The sequence below is a fragment of the Syngnathus scovelli genome, chromosome 18 (assembly GCF_024217435.2).
Source record: "Syngnathus scovelli strain Florida chromosome 18, RoL_Ssco_1.2, whole genome shotgun sequence".
Classification (NCBI taxonomy): Eukaryota; Metazoa; Chordata; class Actinopteri; order Syngnathiformes; family Syngnathidae; genus Syngnathus; species Syngnathus scovelli.
The window spans coordinates 3700056-3720882 of NC_090864.1; the positions used below are offsets into that span (position 1 = coordinate 3700056).

General features: G+C 36.6%; 2 long non-coding RNA genes across 2 annotated transcripts in view; both read left to right on the top strand.

Moving 5' to 3' along the window:
* LOC137839672 (uncharacterized) overlaps nt 1-20550 on the top strand; it is a 47985-nt gene extending 27435 nt beyond the window's left edge. Inside the window, exons 1-2 of the long non-coding RNA XR_011085728.1 lie at nt 1-572; nt 10464-20550. The exon at nt 1-572 is cut by the window's left edge and continues 27435 nt beyond it. This is a non-coding gene — a long non-coding RNA (uncharacterized lncRNA). The remainder of the gene's footprint in view (nt 573-10463) is intronic.
* The window catches only part of LOC137839673 (uncharacterized), a 146236-nt gene that overhangs the window by 68671 nt on the left and 56738 nt on the right, over nt 1-20827 (top strand). The gene's annotated exons all lie outside the window — the stretch shown is intronic.

Sequence of the window (20827 nt, forward strand, 5' to 3'; positions counted from 1 at the left end):
AATTTCTGGAGAAATTGCGTGTGAAGGCGAAGACTTTGAATCACTTCTTGGGGAATGATGGCGAATGATGTTGAAATGAGTTGAATTTCTTGAGAAATGTGGAAAATAGAAGTGTAATACTAAATTTTGGGGAATTTGGTTGAATCTCAAATTTGAAAGTTTGGGATTTTTGGTAAGTGGGAGGTTGTGGAATAGGTAGGCAAAAGATGAACAGTTGAAAGTTGGAACAGGTTGAAACGGTTAAAAAATGTAGAAGTTAGAGCAAATCTTGAATCCCCATAGAGAATGAATGGGAATTAAAAGAAAAAGCAATTGCGCCAAAATTTTTTGAAATTTGGAACAAAAGGAAGAAAACGGCTTCAGGAGGTTCACTTTTGGGGTTAAAATGTTGAAATGGGTTCAATCGGACAAAAAATGCAAAAGTTAGCGCCTAATGTAGCTATTTAGGGCAGTTAATTTTGAAATAAGGTCACTTCCGGGTTGATTTGGGTCACTTCCGGTCTATTTGGGTCACTTCCGGTTTGATTAGAGGCACTTCCGGTCTAGCTGAGGTCACTTCCGGTTTATTTGGGGTCACTTCCGGTTTAAAAAGGTCACTTCCGGTTTAAAAAGGTCACTTCCGGTTTGATTTGGGGTCACTTCCGGTTTACCTAAGGTCACTTCCTGTTTACCTAAGGTCACTTCCGGTTCGATTTGGGGCACTTCCGGTTCATTCTAGGGTCATTGGGAGCACTTCAGGGTCAATCCAAGATGGCCGCCACACTGGAAGTGGGGGTCAAGGGTTGAATTGTGTAAGCATAGTGGAAGTGGGGGTGAAGGGGGTGAATATGGTAAGGATGAGGTGACCAAAGTGAATAAAGTTGGAATGGGTTGAATCGGTTGAAAAATGTAGAAATTAGAGTAGAAAAACCAAATTTTGTAGAATTTGGTTGAATTTCAAAATTGAAAATTTGGAAATTTTGGTAAGTGGGAAGGTGTGGAATAGGTAGGCAAAAGATGAACAGTTGAAAGTTGGAATGGGTTGAATCGGTTGAAAAACGTAGAAGTTAGAGTAGAAAAACGAAATTTTGGAGAATTTGGTTGAATTTCAAATTTGAAATTTTGGAATTTTTGGTAGGTGAGAAGTTGTGGAATAGGCAGGCAAAAGATGAAAAGTTGAAAATTGGAATGGGTTGAATCGGTTGAAAAATGTAGAAACTAGAGGTGAAAAACGAAATTTCGTGAAATTTTGTCGGAATTTTTAACGAGAAAACGTGAAATTTTTGAATTTGGGAATTTTGGGAATGTCGAGAATCATTCCGAATGTGGTTTGAATGTGCTGAATGAGGTGAATGTAAAAGGGGAATGACGTAAATGTGAAATGTCGAATCTGCCATTGAGAATGAATGGGGAAAAATTTGTCGTAAATTCGCGAATTTTGCGAAATCGGAAAATTTTCGGAACGAGAAAAATGGAAGCGCTCATCTCGTGAATATTTGGAATACGTCAAAAGTGGAACGGAGTGAATCGGATGAATTATGTGGAAGAAGAAGCGGGACAAAAAAGTGGCGGGAATAAAATAGAAGAATAATAATAATAATAATAATAATAATAATAGAGAATGGTGTAGAATAACATATGTGTGAAGGCCATCGCCTTCACACAACTAGAATTTGCAATTCCTGAAGAAATTGCGTGTGAAGGTGAAGAGGTTGAATAAATACTTGGGGAATGCTGCAGAATGATGTTGAAAAGAGTTGAATCGGTTGAAAAATGTAGAAATTACAAGGGAAAAAGGAAATTTGGGAAAATTGGGTGTGAATTTCAAAATTGAAAATTTGGAATTTTGGGTAAGTGGGAAGTTGTGAAATAGGTAGGAAAATGATGAACAGTTGAAAGGTGGAATGGGTTGAATAAGTTGAAAATGTAGAAATTAGAGTAGAAAAACAAAATTGTAGAGAATTTTTGGTAAGTGGGAAGTTGTGGAATAGGAAGGCAAAAGAGGAACAGTTGAAAGTTGGAACGAGTTGAATCAGTTAAAAAATGTAGAAGTTAGAGCAAATCTTGAATCCTAATAGAGAATGAATGGGAATTAAAAGAAAAAAAAAATGCACCAAAAGTTTCTGAAATTTGGAACAAAAGGAAAAAAACGGCTTCAGGAGGTTCACTTTTGGGGTTAAAATGTTGAAATGGGTTTAATCGGGCAAAATTTGCAAAAGTTAGCGCAAATGTAGGTAATTAGGGCACTTAATGTTGAAATATGGTCATTTCCGGTTTGATTTGGGTCACTTCCGGTTTGATTAGAGGCACTTCCGGTCTAGCTCAGGTCACTTCCGGTTTATTTGGGGTCACTTCCGGTTTAAAAAGGTCACTTCCGGTTGAAAAAGGTCACTTCCGGTTTGATTTGGGGTCACTTCCGGTTTGATTTGGGGTCACTTCCGGTTTACCTGAGGTCACTTCCGGTTCATTTGGGGTCAATCCCGGTTTGATTTGGGGCACTTCCAGTTCATTCCGCGTACATTGGGGCACTTCAGGGTCAATCCAAGATGGCCGCCACTCTGGAAGTGGGGGTCAAGGGTTGAATTGTGGAAGTGGGGGTGAAGGGGGTGAATATGGTAAGCATAAGGTGAACAAAGTGAATAAAGTTGGAATGGGTTGAATCGGTCGAAAAATATAGAAATTAGAAGGGAAAAACTAAATTTTTGGAAAATTTGGTGTGAATTTCAAAATTGAAAATTTGGAAATTTTGCTAAGTGGGAAGGTGTGGAATAGGTAGGCAAAAGATGAACAGTTGAAAGTTGGAACGAGTTGAATCGGTGGAAAAATGTAGAAATTAGAAGTGAAAAACTAAATTTAGTGAAATTTTGCAAAATTTTGTGCAAATTTTAAAAGTGAAAACGTGAAATTTGTGAATTTGGCAAGTTTGGGAATGTCCCAAATGTGATTTGAATGTGTTGAAATAAGTGAATTTCAAACTGGAACAACAAAAATGTGAAATGTTGAATCTGCCATTAAGAATGAATGGGGAAGAATTTGCCGGAATTTTGTGAATTTTGCGAAAACGGAAAATTTTTTGAACGAAAAAAATGTAAGCACCCGTGTCATGAATATTTGGAATCAGTGAAAAGTGGAATGGAGTGAATCGGTTGAAGTATGTGGAAGTAGTTAACGGACAAAAAAGTGAGCGGAATAAGTAGAATAATAATAATAACTAGAATTTGCAATTCCTGAAGAAATTGCGTGTGAAGGTGAAGAGGTAGAATAAATACTTGGGGAATGTTGCAGAATGATGTTGAAAAGAGTTGAATCGGTTGAAAAATTTAGAAATTACAAGGGAAAAAAATTTGGGAAAATTGGGTGTGAATTCTAAAATTGAAAATTTGGAATTTTGGGTAAGTGGGAAGTTGTGGAATAGGTAGGAAAATGATGAACAGTTGAAAGGTGTAATGGGTTGAATAAGTTGAAAAATGTAGAAATTAGAGTAGAAAAACAAAATTGTAGAGAATTTTTGGTAAGTGGGAAGTTGTGGAATAGGAAGGCAAAAGAGGAACAGTTGAAAGTTGGAACGAGTTGAATCGGTTAAAAAAAGTAGAAGTTAGAGCAAATCTTGAATCCTAATAGAGAATGAATGGGAATTAAAAGAAAAAAAATTGCACCAAAATTTATTGAAATTTGGAACAAAAGGAAAAAAAACAGCTTTAGGAGTTTCACTTTTGGGGTTAAAATGTTGAAATGGGTTTAATCGGGCAAAATTTGCAAAAGTTAGAGCAAATGTAGGTATTTAGGGCACTTAATGTTGAAATACGGTCACTTCCGGTTTGATTTGGGTCACTTCCGGTCTATTTTGGGTCACTTCCGGTTTGATTAGATACACTTCCGGTCTAGCTGAGGTCACTTCCGGTTTATTTGGGGTCACTTCCGGTTTAAAAAGGTCACTTCCGGTTTGATTTGGGGTCACTTCCGGTTTAATTTGGGGTCACTTCCGGTTTACCTGAGGTCACTTCCGGTTCATTTGGGGTCAATTCCGGTTTGATTTGGGGCACTTCCAGTTCATTCCGGGTTCATTGGGGCACTTCAGGGTCAATCCAAGATGGCCGCCACTCTGGAAGTGGGGGTCAAGGGTTGAATTGTGGAAGTGGGGGTGAAGGGGGTGAATATGGTAAGCATAAGGTGAACAAAGTGAATAAAGTTGGAATGGGTTGAATCGGTTGAAAAATGTAGAAATTAGAAGGGAAAAACTAAATTTTGGGAAAATTTGGTGTGAATTTCAAAATTGAAAATTTGGAAATTTTCCTAAGTGGGAAGGTGTGGAATAGGTAGGCAAAAGATGAACAGTTGAAAGTTGGAACGAGTTGAATCGGTGGAAAAATGTAGAAACTAGAAGTGAAAAACTAAATTTTGTGAAATTTTGCAAAATTTTGTGCAAATTTTAAAAGTGAAAACGTGAAATTTTTGAATTTGGCAAGTTTGGGAATGTCCCCAATGTGATTTGAATGTGTTGAAATAAGTGAATTTCAAACTGGAACAACAAAAATGTGAAATGTTGAATCTGCCATTAAGAATGAATGGGGAAAAAAATGCCACAAAATCGTGAATTTTGTGAAAACGGAAAATTTTTCGAACAAAAAAAATGTAAGCAGCCGTGTCATGAATATTTGGAATAAGTGAAAAGTGGAACGGAGTGAATCGGTTGAAGTATGTGGAAGGAGTTAAGCGTCAAAAAAGTGAGCGGAATAAGTAGAATAATAATAATAAAGGACAGCAATAACAATAGTGTGAAGGTCTTCACCTTCACACTAATAATAATAAAGGACAGCAATAACAATAGTGTGAAGGTCTTCACCTTCACACTAATAATAATAATAATAATAGAGAATGGTGTAGAATAACATATGTGTGAAGGCCATCGCCTTCACACAACTAGAAAATGCAATTTCTGGAGAAATTGCGTGTGAAGGCGAAGACTTTGAATCACTTCTTTGGGAATGATGCCGAATGATGTTGAAACGAGTTGAATTTCTTGAGAAATGTGGAAAATAGAAGTGTAATACTAAATTTTGGAGAATTTGGTTGAATTTCAAATTTGAAGTTTGGAATTTTTGGTAAGTGGGAGGTTGTGGAATAGGTAGGGAAAAGATGAACAGTTGAATATTGGAACGGGTTGAATTGGTTTAAAAAATGTGGAAGTTAGAGAAAATGTTGAATCCCCATAGAGAATGAATGGGAATGAAAAGAAAAAATAATAATTAAAATTTGGAACAAAACGAAAAAAAAAGGCTTCAGGAAGTTCACTTTTGGGGTTAAAATGTTGAAACGGGTTCAATCGGACAAAAAATGCAAAAGTTAGTGACTAATGTAGCTATTTAGGGCAGTTAATGTTGAAATAAGGTCACTTCCGGGGTGATTTGGGTCACTTCCGGTCTATTTGGGTCACTTCCGGTTTGATTAGAGGCACTTCCGGTCTAGCTGAGGTCACTTCCGGTTTATTTGGGGTCACTTCCAGTTTAAAAAGGTCACTTCCGGTTTAAAAAGGTCACTTCCGGTTTGATTTGGGGTCACTTCCGGTTTACCTAAGGTCACTTCCTGTTTACCTAAGGTCACTTCCGGTTCCATTTGGGGCACTTCCGGTTCATTCTAGGGTCATTGGGAGCACTTCAGGGTCAATCCAAGATGGCCGCCACACTGGAAGTGGGGGTCAAGGGTTGAATTGTGTAAGCATAGTGGAAGTGGGGGTGAAGGGGGTGAATATGGTAAGGATGAGGTGACCAAAGTGAATAAAGTTGGAATGGGTTGAATCGGTTGAAAAATGTAGAAATTAGAGTAGAAAAACCAAATTTTGTAGAATTTGGTTGAATTTCAAAATTGAAAATTTGGAAATTTTGGTAAGTGGGAAGGTGTGGAATAGGTAGGCAAAAGATGAACAGTTGAAAGTTGGAATGGGTTGAATCGGTTGAAAAACGTAGAAGTTAGAGTAGAAAAACGAAATGTTGGAGAATTTGGTTGAATTTCAAATTTGAAATTTTGGAATTTTTGGTAGGTGAGAAGTTGTGGAATAGGCAGGCAAAAGATGAACAGTTGAAAATTGGAATGGGTTGAATCGGTTGAAAAATGTAGAAACTAGAGGTGAAAAACGAAATTTCGTGAAATTTTGTCGGAATTTTTAACGTGAAAACGTGAAATTTTTGAATTTGGGAATTTTGGGAATGTCGAGAATCATTCCGAATGTGGTTTGAATGTGCTGAATGAGGTGAATTTAAAAGGGGAATGACGTAAATGTGAAATGTAGAATCTGCCATTGAGAATGAATGGGGAAAAATTTGTCGTAAATTCGCGAATTTTGCGAAATCGGAAAATTTTCGGAACGAGAAAAATGGAAGCGCTCATCTCGTGAATATTTGGAATACGTCAAAAGTGGAACGGAGTGAATCGGATGAATTATGTGGAAGAAGAAGCGGGACAAAAAAGTGTGGAGAATAAAATATAATAATAATAATAATAATAATAGAGAATGGTGTAGAATAACATATGTGTGAAGGCCATCGCCTTCACACAACTAGAAAATGCAATTTCTGGAGAAATTGCGTGTGAAGGCGAAGACTTTGAATCACTTCTTGGGGAATGATGTTGAAATGAGTTGAATTTCTTGAGAAATGTGGAAAATAGAAGTGTAATACTAAATTTTGGAGAATGTGGTTGAATTTCAAATTTGAATTTTGGAATTTTTGGTAAGTAGGAGGTTGTGGAATAGGTAGGCAAAAGATGAACAGTTGAAAGTTGGAACGGGTTGAAACGGTTAAAAAATGTAGAAGTTAGAGCAAATCTTGAATCCCCATAGAGAATGACTGGGAATTAAAAGAAAAAGCAATTGCGCCAAAATATTTTGAAATTTGGAACAAAAGGACAAAAAACGGCTTAAGGAGGTTCCCTTTTCCCTTTAAAATGTTGAAACGGGTTTAATCGGACAAAAAATGCAAAAGTTAGCAACTAATGCAGCTATTTAGGGCAGTTAATGTTGAAATAAGGTCACTTCCGGGGTGATTTGGGTCACTTCCGGTCTATTTGGGTCACTTCCGGTTTGAGTAGAGGCACTTCCGGTCTAGCCGAGGTCACTTCCGGTTTATTTGGGGTCACTTCCGGTTTAAAAAAGGTCACTTCCGGTTTAAAAAGGTCACTTCCGGTTTGATTTGGGGTCACTTCCGGTTTACCTGAGGTCACTTCCTGTTTACCTAAGGTCACTTCCGGTTCGATTTGGGGCACTTCCGGTTCATTCTAGGTTCATTGGGAGCACTTCAGGGTCAATCCAAGATGGCCGCCACACTGGAAGTGGGGGTCAAGGGTTGAATTTTGTAAGCATAGTGGAAGTGGGGGTGAAGGTGGTGAATATGGTAAGGATGAGGTGACCAAAGTGAATAAAGTTGGAATGGGTTGAATCGGTTGAAAAATGTAGAAATTAGAGTAGAAAAACCAAATTTTGTAGAATTTGGTTGAATTTCAAAATTGAAAATTTGGAAATTTTGGTAAGTGGGAAGGTGTGGAATAGGTAGGCAAAAGATGAACAGTTGAAAGTTGGAATGGGTTGAATCGGTTGAAAAACGTAGAAGTTAGAGTAGAAAAACGAAATTTTGGAGAATTTGGTTGAATTTCAAATTTGAAATTTTGGAATTTTTGGTAGGTGAGAAGTTGTGGAATAGGCAGGCAAAAGATGAACAGTTGAAAGTTGGAATGGGTTGAATCGGTTGAAAAATGTAGAAGTTAGAGTAGAAAAACGAAATTACGAAGAATTTGGTTGAATTTCAAATTTGAAAATTTGGAATTTTTTTGTAAGTGGGAAGTTGTGGAATAGGTAGGCAAAAGATGAACAGTTGGAAGTTGGAACGGGTTGAATCGGTCGAAAAATGTAGAAATTAGAGGTGAAAAACGAAATTTCGTGAAATTTTGTCGGAATTTTTAACGAGAAAACGTGAAATTTTTGAATTTGGGAATTTTGGGAATGTCGAGAATCATTCCGAATGTGGTTTGAATGTGCTGAATGAGGTGAATTTAAAAGGGGAATGACGTAAATGTGAAATGTCGAATCTGCCATTGAGAATGAATGGGGAAAAATTTGTCGTAAATTCGCGAATTTTGCGAAATCGGAAAATTTTCGGAACGAGAAAAATGGAAGTGCTCATCTCGTGAATATTTGGAATACGTCAAAAGTGGAACGGAGTGAATCGGATGAATTATGTGGAAGAAGAAGCGGGACAAAAAAGTGGCGGGAATAAAATAGAAGAATAATAATAATAACTAGAATTTGCAATTCCTGAAGAAATTGCGTGTGAAGGTGAAGAGGTTGAATAAATACTTGGGGAATGCTGCAGAATGATGTTGAAAAGAGTTGAATCGGTTGAAAAATGTAGAAATTACAAGGGAAAAAGGAAATTTGGGAAAATTGGGTGTGAATTTCAAAATTGAAAATTTGGAATTTTGGGTAAGTGGGAAGTTGTGGAATAGGTAGGAAAATGATGAACAGTTGAAAGGTGGAATGGCTTGAATAAGTTGAAAAATGTAGAAATTAGAGTAGAAAAACAAAATTGCAGAGAATTTTTGGTAAGTGGGAAATTGTGGAATAGGAAGGCAAAAGATGAACAGTTGAAAGTTGGAACGAATTGAATCGGTTAAAAAATGTAGAAGTTAGAGCAAAACTTGAATCCTAATAGAGAATGAATGGGAATTAAAAGAAAAAAAAATTGCACCAAAATTTTTTGAAATTTGGGACAAAAGGAAAAAAAAGGCTTCAGGAGGTTCACTTTTGGGGTTAAAATGTTGAAACGGGTTTAATCGGGCAAAATTTGCGAAAGTTAGTGCAAATGTATGTATTTAGGGCACTTACTGTTGAAATATGGTCACTTCCGGTTTGATTTGGGTCACTTCCGGTCTATTTGGGTCACTTCCGGTTTGATTAGAGGCACTTCCGGTCTAGCTGAGGTCACTTCCGGTTTATTTGGGGTCACTTCCGGTTGAAAAAGGTCACTTCCGGTTTGATTTGGGGTCACTTCCGGTTTGATTTGGGGTCACTTCCGGTTTACCTGAGGTCACTTCCGGTTCATTTGGGGTCAATTCCGGTTTGATTTGGGGCACTTCCAGTTCATTCCGGGTTCATTGGGGCACTTCAGGGTCAATCCAAGATGGCCGCCACTCTGGAAGTGGGGGTCAAGGGTTGAATTGTGGAAGTGGGGGTGAAGGGGGTGAATATGGTAAGCATAAGGTGAACAAAGTGAATAAAGTTGGAATGGGTTGAATCGGTTGAAAAATGTAGAAATTAGAAGGGAAAAACTAAATTTTGGGAAAATTTGGTGTGAATTTCAAAATTGAAAATTTGGAAATTCTGCTAAGTGGGAAGGTGTGGAATAGGTAGGCAAAAGATGAACAGTTGAAAGTTGGAACGAGTTGAATCGGTGGAAAAATGTAGAAACTAGAAGTGAAAAACTAAATTTTGTGAAATTTTGCAAAATTTTGTGCAAATTTTAAAAGTGAAAACGTGAAATTTTTGAATTTGGCAAGTTTGGGAATGTCCCCAATGTGATTTGAATGTGTTGAAATAAGTGAATTTCAAACTGGAACAACAAAAATGTGAAATGTTGAATCTGCCATTAAGAATGAATGGGGAAAAAAATGCCACAAAATCGTGAATTTTGTGAAAACGGAAAATTTTTCGAACAAAAAAAATGTAAGCAGCCGTGTCATGAATATTTGGAATAAGTGAAAAGTGGAACGGAGTGAATCGGTTGAAGTATGTGGAAGGAGTTAAGCGTCAAAAAAGTGAGCGGAATAAGTAGAATAATAATAATAATAATAATAATAATAAAGGACAGCAATAACAATAGTGTGAAGGTCTTCACCTTCACACTAACTAGAAAATGCAATTTCTGGAGAAATTGCGTGTGAAGGCGAAGACTTTGAATCACTTCTTTGGGAATGATGCCGAATGATGTTGAAACGAGTTGAATTTCTTGAGAAATGTGGAAAATAGAAGTGTAATACTAAATTTTGGAGAATTTGGTTGAATTTCAAATTTGAAGTTTGGAATTTTTGGTAAGTGGGAGGTTGTGGAATAGGTAGGGAAAAGATGAACAGTTGAATATTGGAACGGGTTGAATTGGTTTAAAAAATGTAGAAGTTAGAGAAAATGTTGAATCCCCATAGAGAATGAATGGGAATGAAAAGAAAAAATAATAATTAAAATTTGGAACAAAACGAAAAAAAACAGCTTCAGGAAGTTCACTTTTGGGGTTAAAATGTTGAAACGGGTTCAATCGGACAAAAAATGCAAAAGTTAGTGACTAATGTAGCTATTTAGGGCAGTTAATGTTGAAATAAGTTCACTTCCGGGTTGATTTGGGTCACTTCCGGTCTATTTGGGTCACTTCCGGTTTGATTAGAGGCACTTCCGGTCTAGCTGAGGTCACTTCCGGTTTATTTGGGGTCACTTCCGGTTGAAAAAGGTCACTTCCGGTTTAAAAAGGTCACTTCCGGTTTGATTTGGGGTCACTTCCGGTTTGATTTGGGGTCACTTCCGGTTTACCTGAGGTCACTTCCGGTTCATTTGGGGTCAATTCCGGTTTGATTTGGGGCACTTCCAGTTCATTCCGGGTTCATCGGGGCACTTCAGGGTCAATCCAAGATGGCCGCCACTCTGGAAGTGGGGGTCAAGGGTTGAATTGTGGAAGTGGGGGTGAAGGGGGTGAATATGGTAAGCATAAGGTGAACAAAGTGAATAAAGTTGGAATGGGTTGAATCGGTTGAAAAATGTAGAAATTAGAAGGGAAAAACTAAATTTTGGGAAAATTTGGTGTGAATTTCAAAATTGAAAATTTGGAAATTTTGCTAAGTGGGAAGGTGTGGAATAGGTAGGCAAAAGATGAACAGTTGAAAGTTGGAACGAGTTGAATCGGTGGAAAAATGTAGAAACTAGAAGTGAAAAACTAAATTTTGTGAAATTTTGCAAAATTTTGTGCAAATTTTAAAAGTGAAAACGTGAAATTTTTGAATTTGGCAAGTTTGGGAATGTCCCCAATGTGATTTGAATGTGTTGAAATAAGTGAATTTCAAACTGGAACAACAAAAATGTGAAATGTTGAATCTGCCATTAAGAATGAATGGGGAAAAAAATGCCACAAAATCGTGAATTTTGTGAAAACGGAAAATTTTTCGAACAAAAAAAATGTAAGCAGCCGTGTCATGAATATTTGGAATAAGTGAAAAGTGGAACGGAGTGAATCGGTTGAAGTATGTGGAAGGAGTTAAGCGTCAAAAAAGTGAGCGGAATAAGTAGAATAATAATAATAATAACTAGAATTTGCAATTCCTGAAGAAATTGCGTGTGAAGGTGAAGAGGTTGAATAAATACTTGGGGAATGTTGCAGAATGATGTTGAAAAGAGTTGAATCGGTTGAAAAATGTAGAAATTACAAGGGAAAAAGGAAATTTGGGAAAATTGGGTGTGAATTTCAAAATTGAAAATTTGGAATTTTGGGTAAGTGGGAAGTTGTGGAATAGGTAGGAAAATGATGAACAGTTGAAAGGTGGAATGGGTTGAATAAGTTGAAAATGTAGAAATTAGAGTAGAAAAACAAAATTGTAGAGAATTTTTGGTAAGTGGGAAGTTGTGGAATAGGAAGGCAAAAGAGGAACAGTTGAAAGTTGGAACGAGTTGAATCGGTTAAAAAATGTAGAAGTTAGAGCAAATCTTGAATCCTAATAGAGAATGAATGGGAATTAAAAGAAAAAAAAATTGCACCAAAAGTTTCTGAAATTTGGAACAAAAGGAAAGAAACGGCTTCAGGAGGTTCACTTTTGGGGTTAAAATGTTGAAATGGGTTTAATCGGGCAAAATTTGCAAAAGTTAGCGCAAATGTAGGTATTTTGGGCACTTAATGTTGAAATATGGTCACTTCCGGTTTGATTTGGGTCACTTCCGGTCTATTTGGGTCACTTCCGGTTTGATTAGAGGCACTTCCGGTCCAGCTGAGGTCACTTCCGGTTTATTTGGGGTCACTTCCGGTTTAAAAAGGTCACTTCCGGTTTGATTTGGGGTCACTTCCGGTTTACCTGAGGTCACTTCCGGTTCATTTGGGGTCAATTCCGGTTTGATTTGGGGCACTTCCAGTTCATTCCGGGTTCATTGGGGCACTTCAGGGTCAATCCAAGATGGCCGCCACTCTGGAAGTGGGGGTCAAGGGTTGAATTGTGGAAGTGGGGGTGAAGGGGGTGAATATGGTAAGCATAAGGTGAACAAAGTGAATAAAGTTGGAATGGGTTGAATCGGTTGAAAAATGTAGAAATTAGAAGGGAAAAACTAAATTTTTGGAAAATTTGGTGTGAATTTCAAAATTGAAAATTTGCAAATTTTGCTAAGTGGGAAGGTGTGGAATAGGTAGGCAAAAGATGAACAGTTGAAAGTTGGAACGAGTTGAATCGGTGGAAAAATGTAGAAACTAGAAGTGAAAAACTAAATTTTGTGAAATTTTGCAAAATTTTGTGCAAATTTTAAAAGTGAAAACGTGAAATTTTTGAATTTGGCAAGTTTGGGAATGTCCCCAATGTGATTTGAATGTGTTGAAATAAGTGAATTTCAAACTGGAACAACAAAAATGTGAAATGTTGAATCTGCCATTAAGAATGAATGGGGAAAAAAATGCCACAAAATCGTGAATTTTGTGAAAACGGAAAATTTTTCGAACAAAAAAAATGTAAGCAGCCGTGTCATGAATATTTGGAATAAGTGAAAAGTGGAACGGAGTGAATCGGTTGAAGTATGTGGAAGGAGTTAAGCGTCAAAAAAGTGAGCGGAATAAGTAGAATAATAATAATAATAATAATAAAGGACAGCAATAACAATAGTGTGAAGGTCTTCACCTTCACACTAATAATAAAGGACAGCAATAACAATAGTGTGAAGGTCTTCACCTTCACACTAACTAGAAAATGCAATTTCTGGAGAAATTGCGTGTGAAGGCGAAGACTTTGAATCACTTCTCGGGGAATGATGCCGAATGATGTTGAAATGAGTTGAATTTCTTGAGAAATGTGGAAAATAGAAGTGTAATACAAAATTTTGGAGAATTTGGTTGAATTTCCAATTTGAAGTTTGGAATTTTTGGTAAGTGGGAGGTCGTGGAATAGGCAGGCAAAAGATGAACAGTTGAAAGTTGGAACGGGTTGAAACGGTTAAAAAATGTAGAAGTTAGAGCAAATCTTGAATCCCCATAGAGAATGAATGGGAATTAAAAGAAAAAGCAATTGCGCCAAAATATATTGAAATTTGGAACAAAAGGACAAAAAACGGCTTCAGGAGGTTCACTTTTGGGGTTAAAATGTTGAAACGGGTTCAATCGGAAGAAAAATGCAAAAGTTAGCGACTAATGTAGCTATTTAGGGCAGTTAATGTTGAAATAAGTTCACTTCCGGGTTGATTTGGGTCACTTCCGGTCTATTTGGGTCACTTCCGGTTTGATTAGAGGCACTTCCGGTCTAGCTGAGGTCACTTTCGTTTTTTGGGGGGTCACTTCCGGTTTAAAAAGGTCACTTCCGGTTTAAAAAGGTCACTTCCGGTTTGATTTGGGGTGACTTCCGGTTTACCTAAGGTCACTTCCTGTTTACCTAAGGTCACTTGCGGTTTGATATGGGGCACTTCCGGTACATTCTGGGTTCATTGGGGGCACTTCCGGGTCAATCCAAGATGGCCGCCACACTGGAAGTGTGGGTGAAGGAGGTGAATATGGTAAGCATAAGGTAAACAAAGTGAATAAAGTTGGAATGGGTTGAATCAGTTGAAAAATGTGGAAAAGAGTAGAAAAACGAAATTGTAGAGAATTTTTGGTAAGTGGAAAGTTGTGGAATAGGCAGGCAAAGGATGAACAGTTGAATGTTGGAACGGGTTGAATCGGTTAAAAAATGTAGAAGTGAGAGCAAATGTTGAATCCCCATAGAGAATGAATGGGAATTAAAAGAAAAAGCAATTGCGCCAAAATATTTTGAAATTTGGAACAAAACGTAAAAAAACAGCTTCAGGAGGTTCACTTTTGGGGTTAAAATGTTGAAACCGGTTCAATCGGACAAAAAGAGCAAATGTTAGCGACTAATGTAGCTATTTAGGGCAGTTAATGTTGAAATAAGTTCACTTCCGGGTTGATTTGGGTCACCTCCGGTCTATTTGGGTCACTTCCGGTTTGAATAGAGGCACTTCCGGTCTAGCTGAGGTCACTTCCGGTTTATTTGGGGTCACTTCCGGTTTAAAAAGGTCACTTCCGGTTTAAAAAGGTCACTTCCGGTTTGATTTGGGGTCACTTCCGGTTTACCTGAGGTCACTTCCTGTTTACCTAAGGTCACTTCCGGATTGATTTGGGGCACTTCCGGTTCATTCTAGGTTCATTGGGAGCACTTCAGGGTCAATCCAAGATGGCCGCCACACTGGAAGTGGGGGTCAAGGGTTGAATTGTGAAAGCATAGTGGAAGTGGGGGTGAAGGGGTGAATATGGTAAGGATGAGGTGACCAAACTGAATAGAGTTGGAATGGGTTGAATCGGTTGAAAAATGTAGAAATTAGAGTGGAAAAACGAAATTTTGTAGAATTTGGTGTGAATTTCAAAATTGAAAATTTGGAAATTTTGGTAAGTGGGAAGGTGTGGAATAGGTAGGAAAAAGATGAACAGTTGAAAGTTGGAATGGGTTGAATCGGTCAAAAAATGTAGAAATTAGAGGTGAAAAACGGAATTTTGTGAAATTTTGTCGAAATTTTTAACGTGAAAACGTGAAATTTTTGAATTTGGGAATTTTGGGAATGTCGAGAATCATTCCGAATGTGGTTTGAATGTGCTGAATGAGGTGAATTTAAAAGGGGAATGACGTAAAAGTGAAATGTCGAATCTGCCATTGAGAATGAATGGGGAAAAATTTGTCGTAAATTCGCGAATTTTGCGAAATCGGAAAATTTTCGGAACGAGAAAAATGGAAGCGCTCATCTCGTGAATATTTGGAATACGTCAAAAGTGGAACGGAGTGAATCGGATGAATTATGTGGAAGAAGAAGCGGGACAAAAAAGTGTGGAGAATAAAATATAATAATAATAATAACTAGAAAATGCAATTTCTGGAGAAATTGCGTGTGAAGGCGAAGACTTTGAATCACTTCTTGGGGAATGATGGCGAATGATGTTGAAATGAGTTGAATTTCTTGAGAAATGTGGAAAATAGAAGTGTAATACTAAATTTTGGAGAATTTGGTTGAATTTCAAATTTGAAGTTTGGAATTTGTGGTAAGTGGGAGGTTGTGGAATAGGTAGGCAAAAGATGAACAGTTGAATGTTGGAACGGGTTGAATCGGTTAAAAAATGTAGACGTGAGAGCAAATGTTGAATCTCCATAGAGAATGAATGGGAATTAAAAGAAAAAGCAATTGCGCCAAAATATTTTGAAATTTGGAACAAAACGTAAAAAAACAGCTTCAGGAGGTTCACTTTTGGGGTTAAAATGTTGAAACGGGTTCAATCGGACAAAAAATGCAAAAGTTAGCGACTAATGTAGCTATTTATGGCAGTTAATGTTGAAATAAGTTCACTTCCGGGTTGATTTGGGTCACTTCCGGTCCATTTGGGTCACTTCCGGTCTGATTAGAGGCACTTCCGGTCCAGCTGAGGTCACTTCCGGTTTATTTGGGGTCACTTCCGGGTTAAAAAGGTCACTTCCGGTTTAAAAAGGTCACTTCCGGTTTGATTTGGGGTCACTTCCGGTTTACCTGAGGTCACTTCCTGTTTACCTAAGGTCACTTCCGGTTTGATTTGGGCCACTTCCGGTTCATTCTAGGTTCATTGGGAGCACTTCAGGGTCAATCCAAGATGGCCGCCACACTGGAAGTGGGGGTCAAGGGTTGAATTTTGTAAGCATAGTGGAAGTGGGGGTGAAGGGGGTGAATATGGTAAGGATGAGGTGACCAAAGTGAATAAAGTTGGAATGGGTTGAATCGGTTGAAAAATGTAGAAATTAGAGTAGAAAAACCAAATTTTGTAGAATTTGGTTGAATTTCAAAATTGAAAATTTGGAAATTTTGGTAAGTGGGAAGGTGTGGAATAGGTAGGCAAAAGATGAACAGTTGAAAGTTGGAATGGGTTGAATCGGTTGAAAAACGTAGAAGTTAGAGTAGAAAAACGAAATTTTGGAGAATTTGGTCGAATTTCAAATTTGAAATTTTGGAATTTTTGATAGGTGAGAAGTTGTGGAATAGGCAGGCAAAAGATGAACAGTTGAAAGTTGGAATGGGTTGAATCGGTTGAAAAATGTAGAAATTAGAGTAGAAAAACGAAATTTCGTGAAATTTTGTCGGAATTTTTAACGTGAAAACGTGAAATTTTTGAATTTGGGAATTTTGGGAATGTCGAGAATCATTCCGAATGTGGTTTGAATGTGCTGAATGAGGTGAATTTAAAAGGGGAATGACGTATATGTGAATTGTCGAATCTGCCATTGAGAATGAATGGGGAAAAATTTGTCGTAAATTCGCGAATTTTGCGAAATCGGAAAATTTTCGGAACGAGAAAAATGGAAGCGCTCATCTCGTGAATATTTGGAATACATCAAAAGTGGAACGGAGTGAATCGGATGAATTATGTGGAAGAAGAAGCGGGACAAAAAAGTGGCGGGAATAAAATAGAAGAATAATAATAATAATAGAGAATGGTGTAGAATAACATATGTGTGAAGGCCATCGCCTTCACACAATAATAGAGAATGGTGTAGAATAACATATGTGTGAAGGCCATCGCCTTCACACAATAATAATAATAATAATAATAATAATAGAGAATGGTGTAGAATAACATATGTGTGAAGGCCATCGCCTTCACACAATAATAATAATAATAATAATAGAGAATGGTGTAGAATAACATATGTGTGAAGGCCATCGCCTTCACACAATAACTAGAAAATGCAATTTCTGGAGAAATTGCGTGTGAAGGCGAAGACTTTGAATCACTTCTTGGGGAATGCTGGCGAATTATGCTGAAACGAGTTGAATTACTTGAGAAATGTAGAAAATAGAGGTGAAAAACGGAATTTTGGAGAATTTGGTGGAATTTCAGAATTTTGGAGAATTTGGTTGAGTTTAAAATCTTAAAATGTGGAATTTATGGCAAGTGGAAATTTGGGGAATAGGTAGGAAAAAGATGAAGAGTTGAAAGTTGGAATGAGTTGAATCGGTTGAACAATGTGAAAATTAGAGTAGAAAAACACATTTTTGGAGAATTTGGTTGAATTTCAAATTTCAAAATTTGGAATTTTTTGTAAGGGGAAGTTGTGGAATAGGTAAGCAAAAGATGAAGAGTTGAAAGTTGGAATGGGTTGAATCGGTAGAGAAATGTAGAAATGAGAGTAGAAAAACGAAATTTTGGAGAATTTGGTTGAATTTCAAATTTGGGATTTTTGGTAAGTGGGAAGTTGTGTAATACGTAGGCAAAAGATGAAGAGTTGAAAGTTGGAATGGGTTGAATCGGTTGAAAAATGTACAAATTAGAGTCGAAAAACGAAATTGTGCAGAATTTGGTTGAATTTCAAATTTGGAATTTTTGGTAAGTGGGAAGTTGTGAAATAGGTAAGCAAAAGATGAAAAGTTGAAAGTTGGAATGGATTGAATCGGTTGCACAATGTAAAGATTAGAGTAGAAAAACAAAATGTTTGAGAATTTGGTTGAATTTCAAATTTTTAATTTTTAATTTTTGGTAAGTGGGAAGTTGTGGAATAGGTAGGCAAAAGATGAAGAGTTGAAAGTTGGAATGGGTTGAATCGGTTGAACAATGTAGAAATTACAGTAGAAAAACGAAATTTTGGAGATTTTGGTTGAATTTCAAATTTGGAATTTTTGGTAAGTCGGAAGTTGTGGAATAGGTAGGCAAAAGATATAGAGTTGAAAGTTGGAATGGGTTGAATCGGTTGAACAATGTAGAAATTAGAGTAGAAAAACAAAATGTTGGAGAATTTGGTTGAATTTCAAATATGGAATTTTTGGTAAGTGGGAAGTTGTGGAATAGGTAGGCAAAAGATGAAGAGTTGAAAGTTGGAATGGGTTGAATTGGTTGAACAATGTAGAAATTAGATTAGAAAAACGAAATTTTGGAGAATTTGGTTGAATTTCAAATTTGGAATTTTTGGTAAACGGGAAGTTGTGGAATAGGTAGGCAAAACATGAACAGTTGAAAGTTGGAATGAGTTGAATCGGTTAAAAAATGTAGAAATTAGAGTAGAAAAACAAAATTTTTGAGAATTTGGTTGAATTCCAAATGTGGAATTTTTTGTAAGTCGGAAGTTGTGGAATAGGTAGGCAAAAGATGAAGAGTTGAAAGTTGGAATGGGTTGAATCGGTTGAACAATGTAGAAATTAGAGTAGAAAAACAAAATGTTGGAGAATTTGGTTGAATTTCAAATATGGAATTTTTGGTAAGTGGGAAGTTGTGGAATAGGCAGGCAAAAGATGAAGAGTTGAAAGTTGGAATGGGTTGAATCGGTTGAACAATGTAGAAATTAGATTAGAAAAACGAAATTTTGGAGAATTTGGTTGAATTTCAAATTTGGAATTTTTGGTAAACGGGAAGTTGTGGAATAGGTAGGCAAAACATGAACAGTTGAAAGTTGGAATGAGTTGAATCGGTTAAAAAATGTAGAAATTAGAGTAGAAAAACAAAATGTTGGAGAATTTGGTTGAATTTCAAATATGGAATTTTTGGTAAGTGGGAAGTTGTGGAATAGGTAGGCAAAACATGAACAGTTGAAAGTTGGAATGAGTTGAATCGGTTGAAAAATGTAGAAATTAGAGTAGAAAAACAAAATTTTTGAGAATTTGGTTGAATTCCAAATTTGGAAATTTGGAATTTTTCATAAGTTGGAAGTTGTGGAATAGTTAGAAAAAGATGAACAGTTGAAAGTTGGAATGGGTTGAATCGGTTGAAAAACGTAAAAGTTAGAGTGGAAAAACGAAATTTTGGAGAATTTGGTTGAATTTCAAATTTGGAATTTTTGGTAAGTGGGAAGTTGTGGAATAGGTAGGCAAAAGATGAACAGTTGAAAGTTGGAATGAGTTGAATCGGTTGAACAATGTAGAAAAAAGTGGAATGATGTAAATGTGAAATGTCGAATCTGCCATTAAGAATGAATGGGGAAAAATTTGTCGTAAGTTCGCGAATTTTGCGAAATCGGAAAATTTTCGGAACGAGAAAAATGGAAGCGCTCATCTCGTGAATATTTGGAACACGTCAAAAGTGGAACGGAGTGAATCGGATGAACTATGTGGAAGAAGAAGCGGGACAAAAAAGTGTGGAGAATAAAATAGAAGAATAATAATAACTAGAAAATGCAATTTCTGGAGAAATTGCGTGTGAAGGCGAAGACTTTGAATCACTTCTTGGCGAATGCTGGCGTATTATGCTGAAACGAGTTGAATTACTTGAGAAATGTAGAAAATAGAGGTGAAAAACGGAATTTTGGAGAATTTGGTGGAATTTCAGAATTTTGGAGAATTTGGTTGAGTTTAAAATCTTAAAATGTGGAATTTATGGCAAGTGGAAATTTGGGGAATAGGTAGGAAAAAGATGAAGAGTTGAAAGTTGGAATGAGTTGAATCGGTTGAACAACGTGAAAATTAGAGTAGAAAAACACATTTTTGGAGAATTTGGTTGAATTTCAAAATTTGGAATTTTTTGTAAGGGGAAGTTGTGGAATAGGTAAGCAAAAGATGAAGAGTTGAAAGTTGGAATGGGTTGAATCGGTAGAGAAATGTAGAAATGAGAGTAGAAAAACGAAATTTTGGAGAATTTGGTTGAATTTCAAATTTGGGATTTTTGGTAAGTGGGAAGTTGTGTAATACGTAGGCAAAAGATGAAGAGTTGAAAGTTGGAATGGGTTGAATCGGTTGAAAAATGTACAAATTAGAGTCGAAAAACGAAATTTTGCAGAATTTGGTTGAATTTCAAATTTGGAATTTTTGGTAAGTGGGAAGTTGTGAAATAGGTAAGCAAAAGATGAAAAGTTGAAAGTTGGAATGGATTGAATCGGTTGCACAATGTAAAGATTAGAGTAGAAAAACAAAATGTTTGAGAATTTGGTTGAATTTCAAATTTTTAATTTTTGGTAAGTGGGAAATTGTGGAATAGGTAGGCAAAAGATGAAGAGTTGAAAGTTGGAATGGGTTGAATCGGTTGAACAATGTAGAAATTACAGTAGAAAAACGAAATTTTGGAGATTTTGGTTGAATTTCAAATTTGGAATTTTTGGTAAGTCGGAAGTTGTGGAATAGGTAGGCCAAAGATGAAGAGTTGAAAGTTGGAATGGGTTGAATCGGTTGAACAATGTAGAAATTAGAGTAGAAAAACAAAATGTTGGAGAATTTGGTTGAATTTCAAATATGGAATTTTTGGTAAGTGGGAAGTTGTGGAATAGGTAGGCAAAAGATGAAGAGTTGAAAGTTGGAATGGGTTGAATCGGTTGAACAATGTAGAAATTAGATTAGAAAAACGAAATTTTTGGAGAATTTGGTTGAATTTCAAATTTGGAATTTTTGGTAAACGGGAAGTTGTGGAATAGGTAGGCAAAACATGAACAGTTGAAAGTTGGAATGAGTTGAATCGGTTAAAAAATGTAGAAATTAGAGTAGAAAAACAAAATTTTTGAGAATTTGGTTGAATTCCAAATTTGGAATTTTTGGTAAGTCGGAAGTTGTGGAATAGGTAGGCAAAAGATAAAGAGTTGAAAGTTGGAATGGGTTGAATCGGTTGAACAATGTAGAAATTAGAGTAGAAAAACAAAATGTTGGAGAATTTGGTTG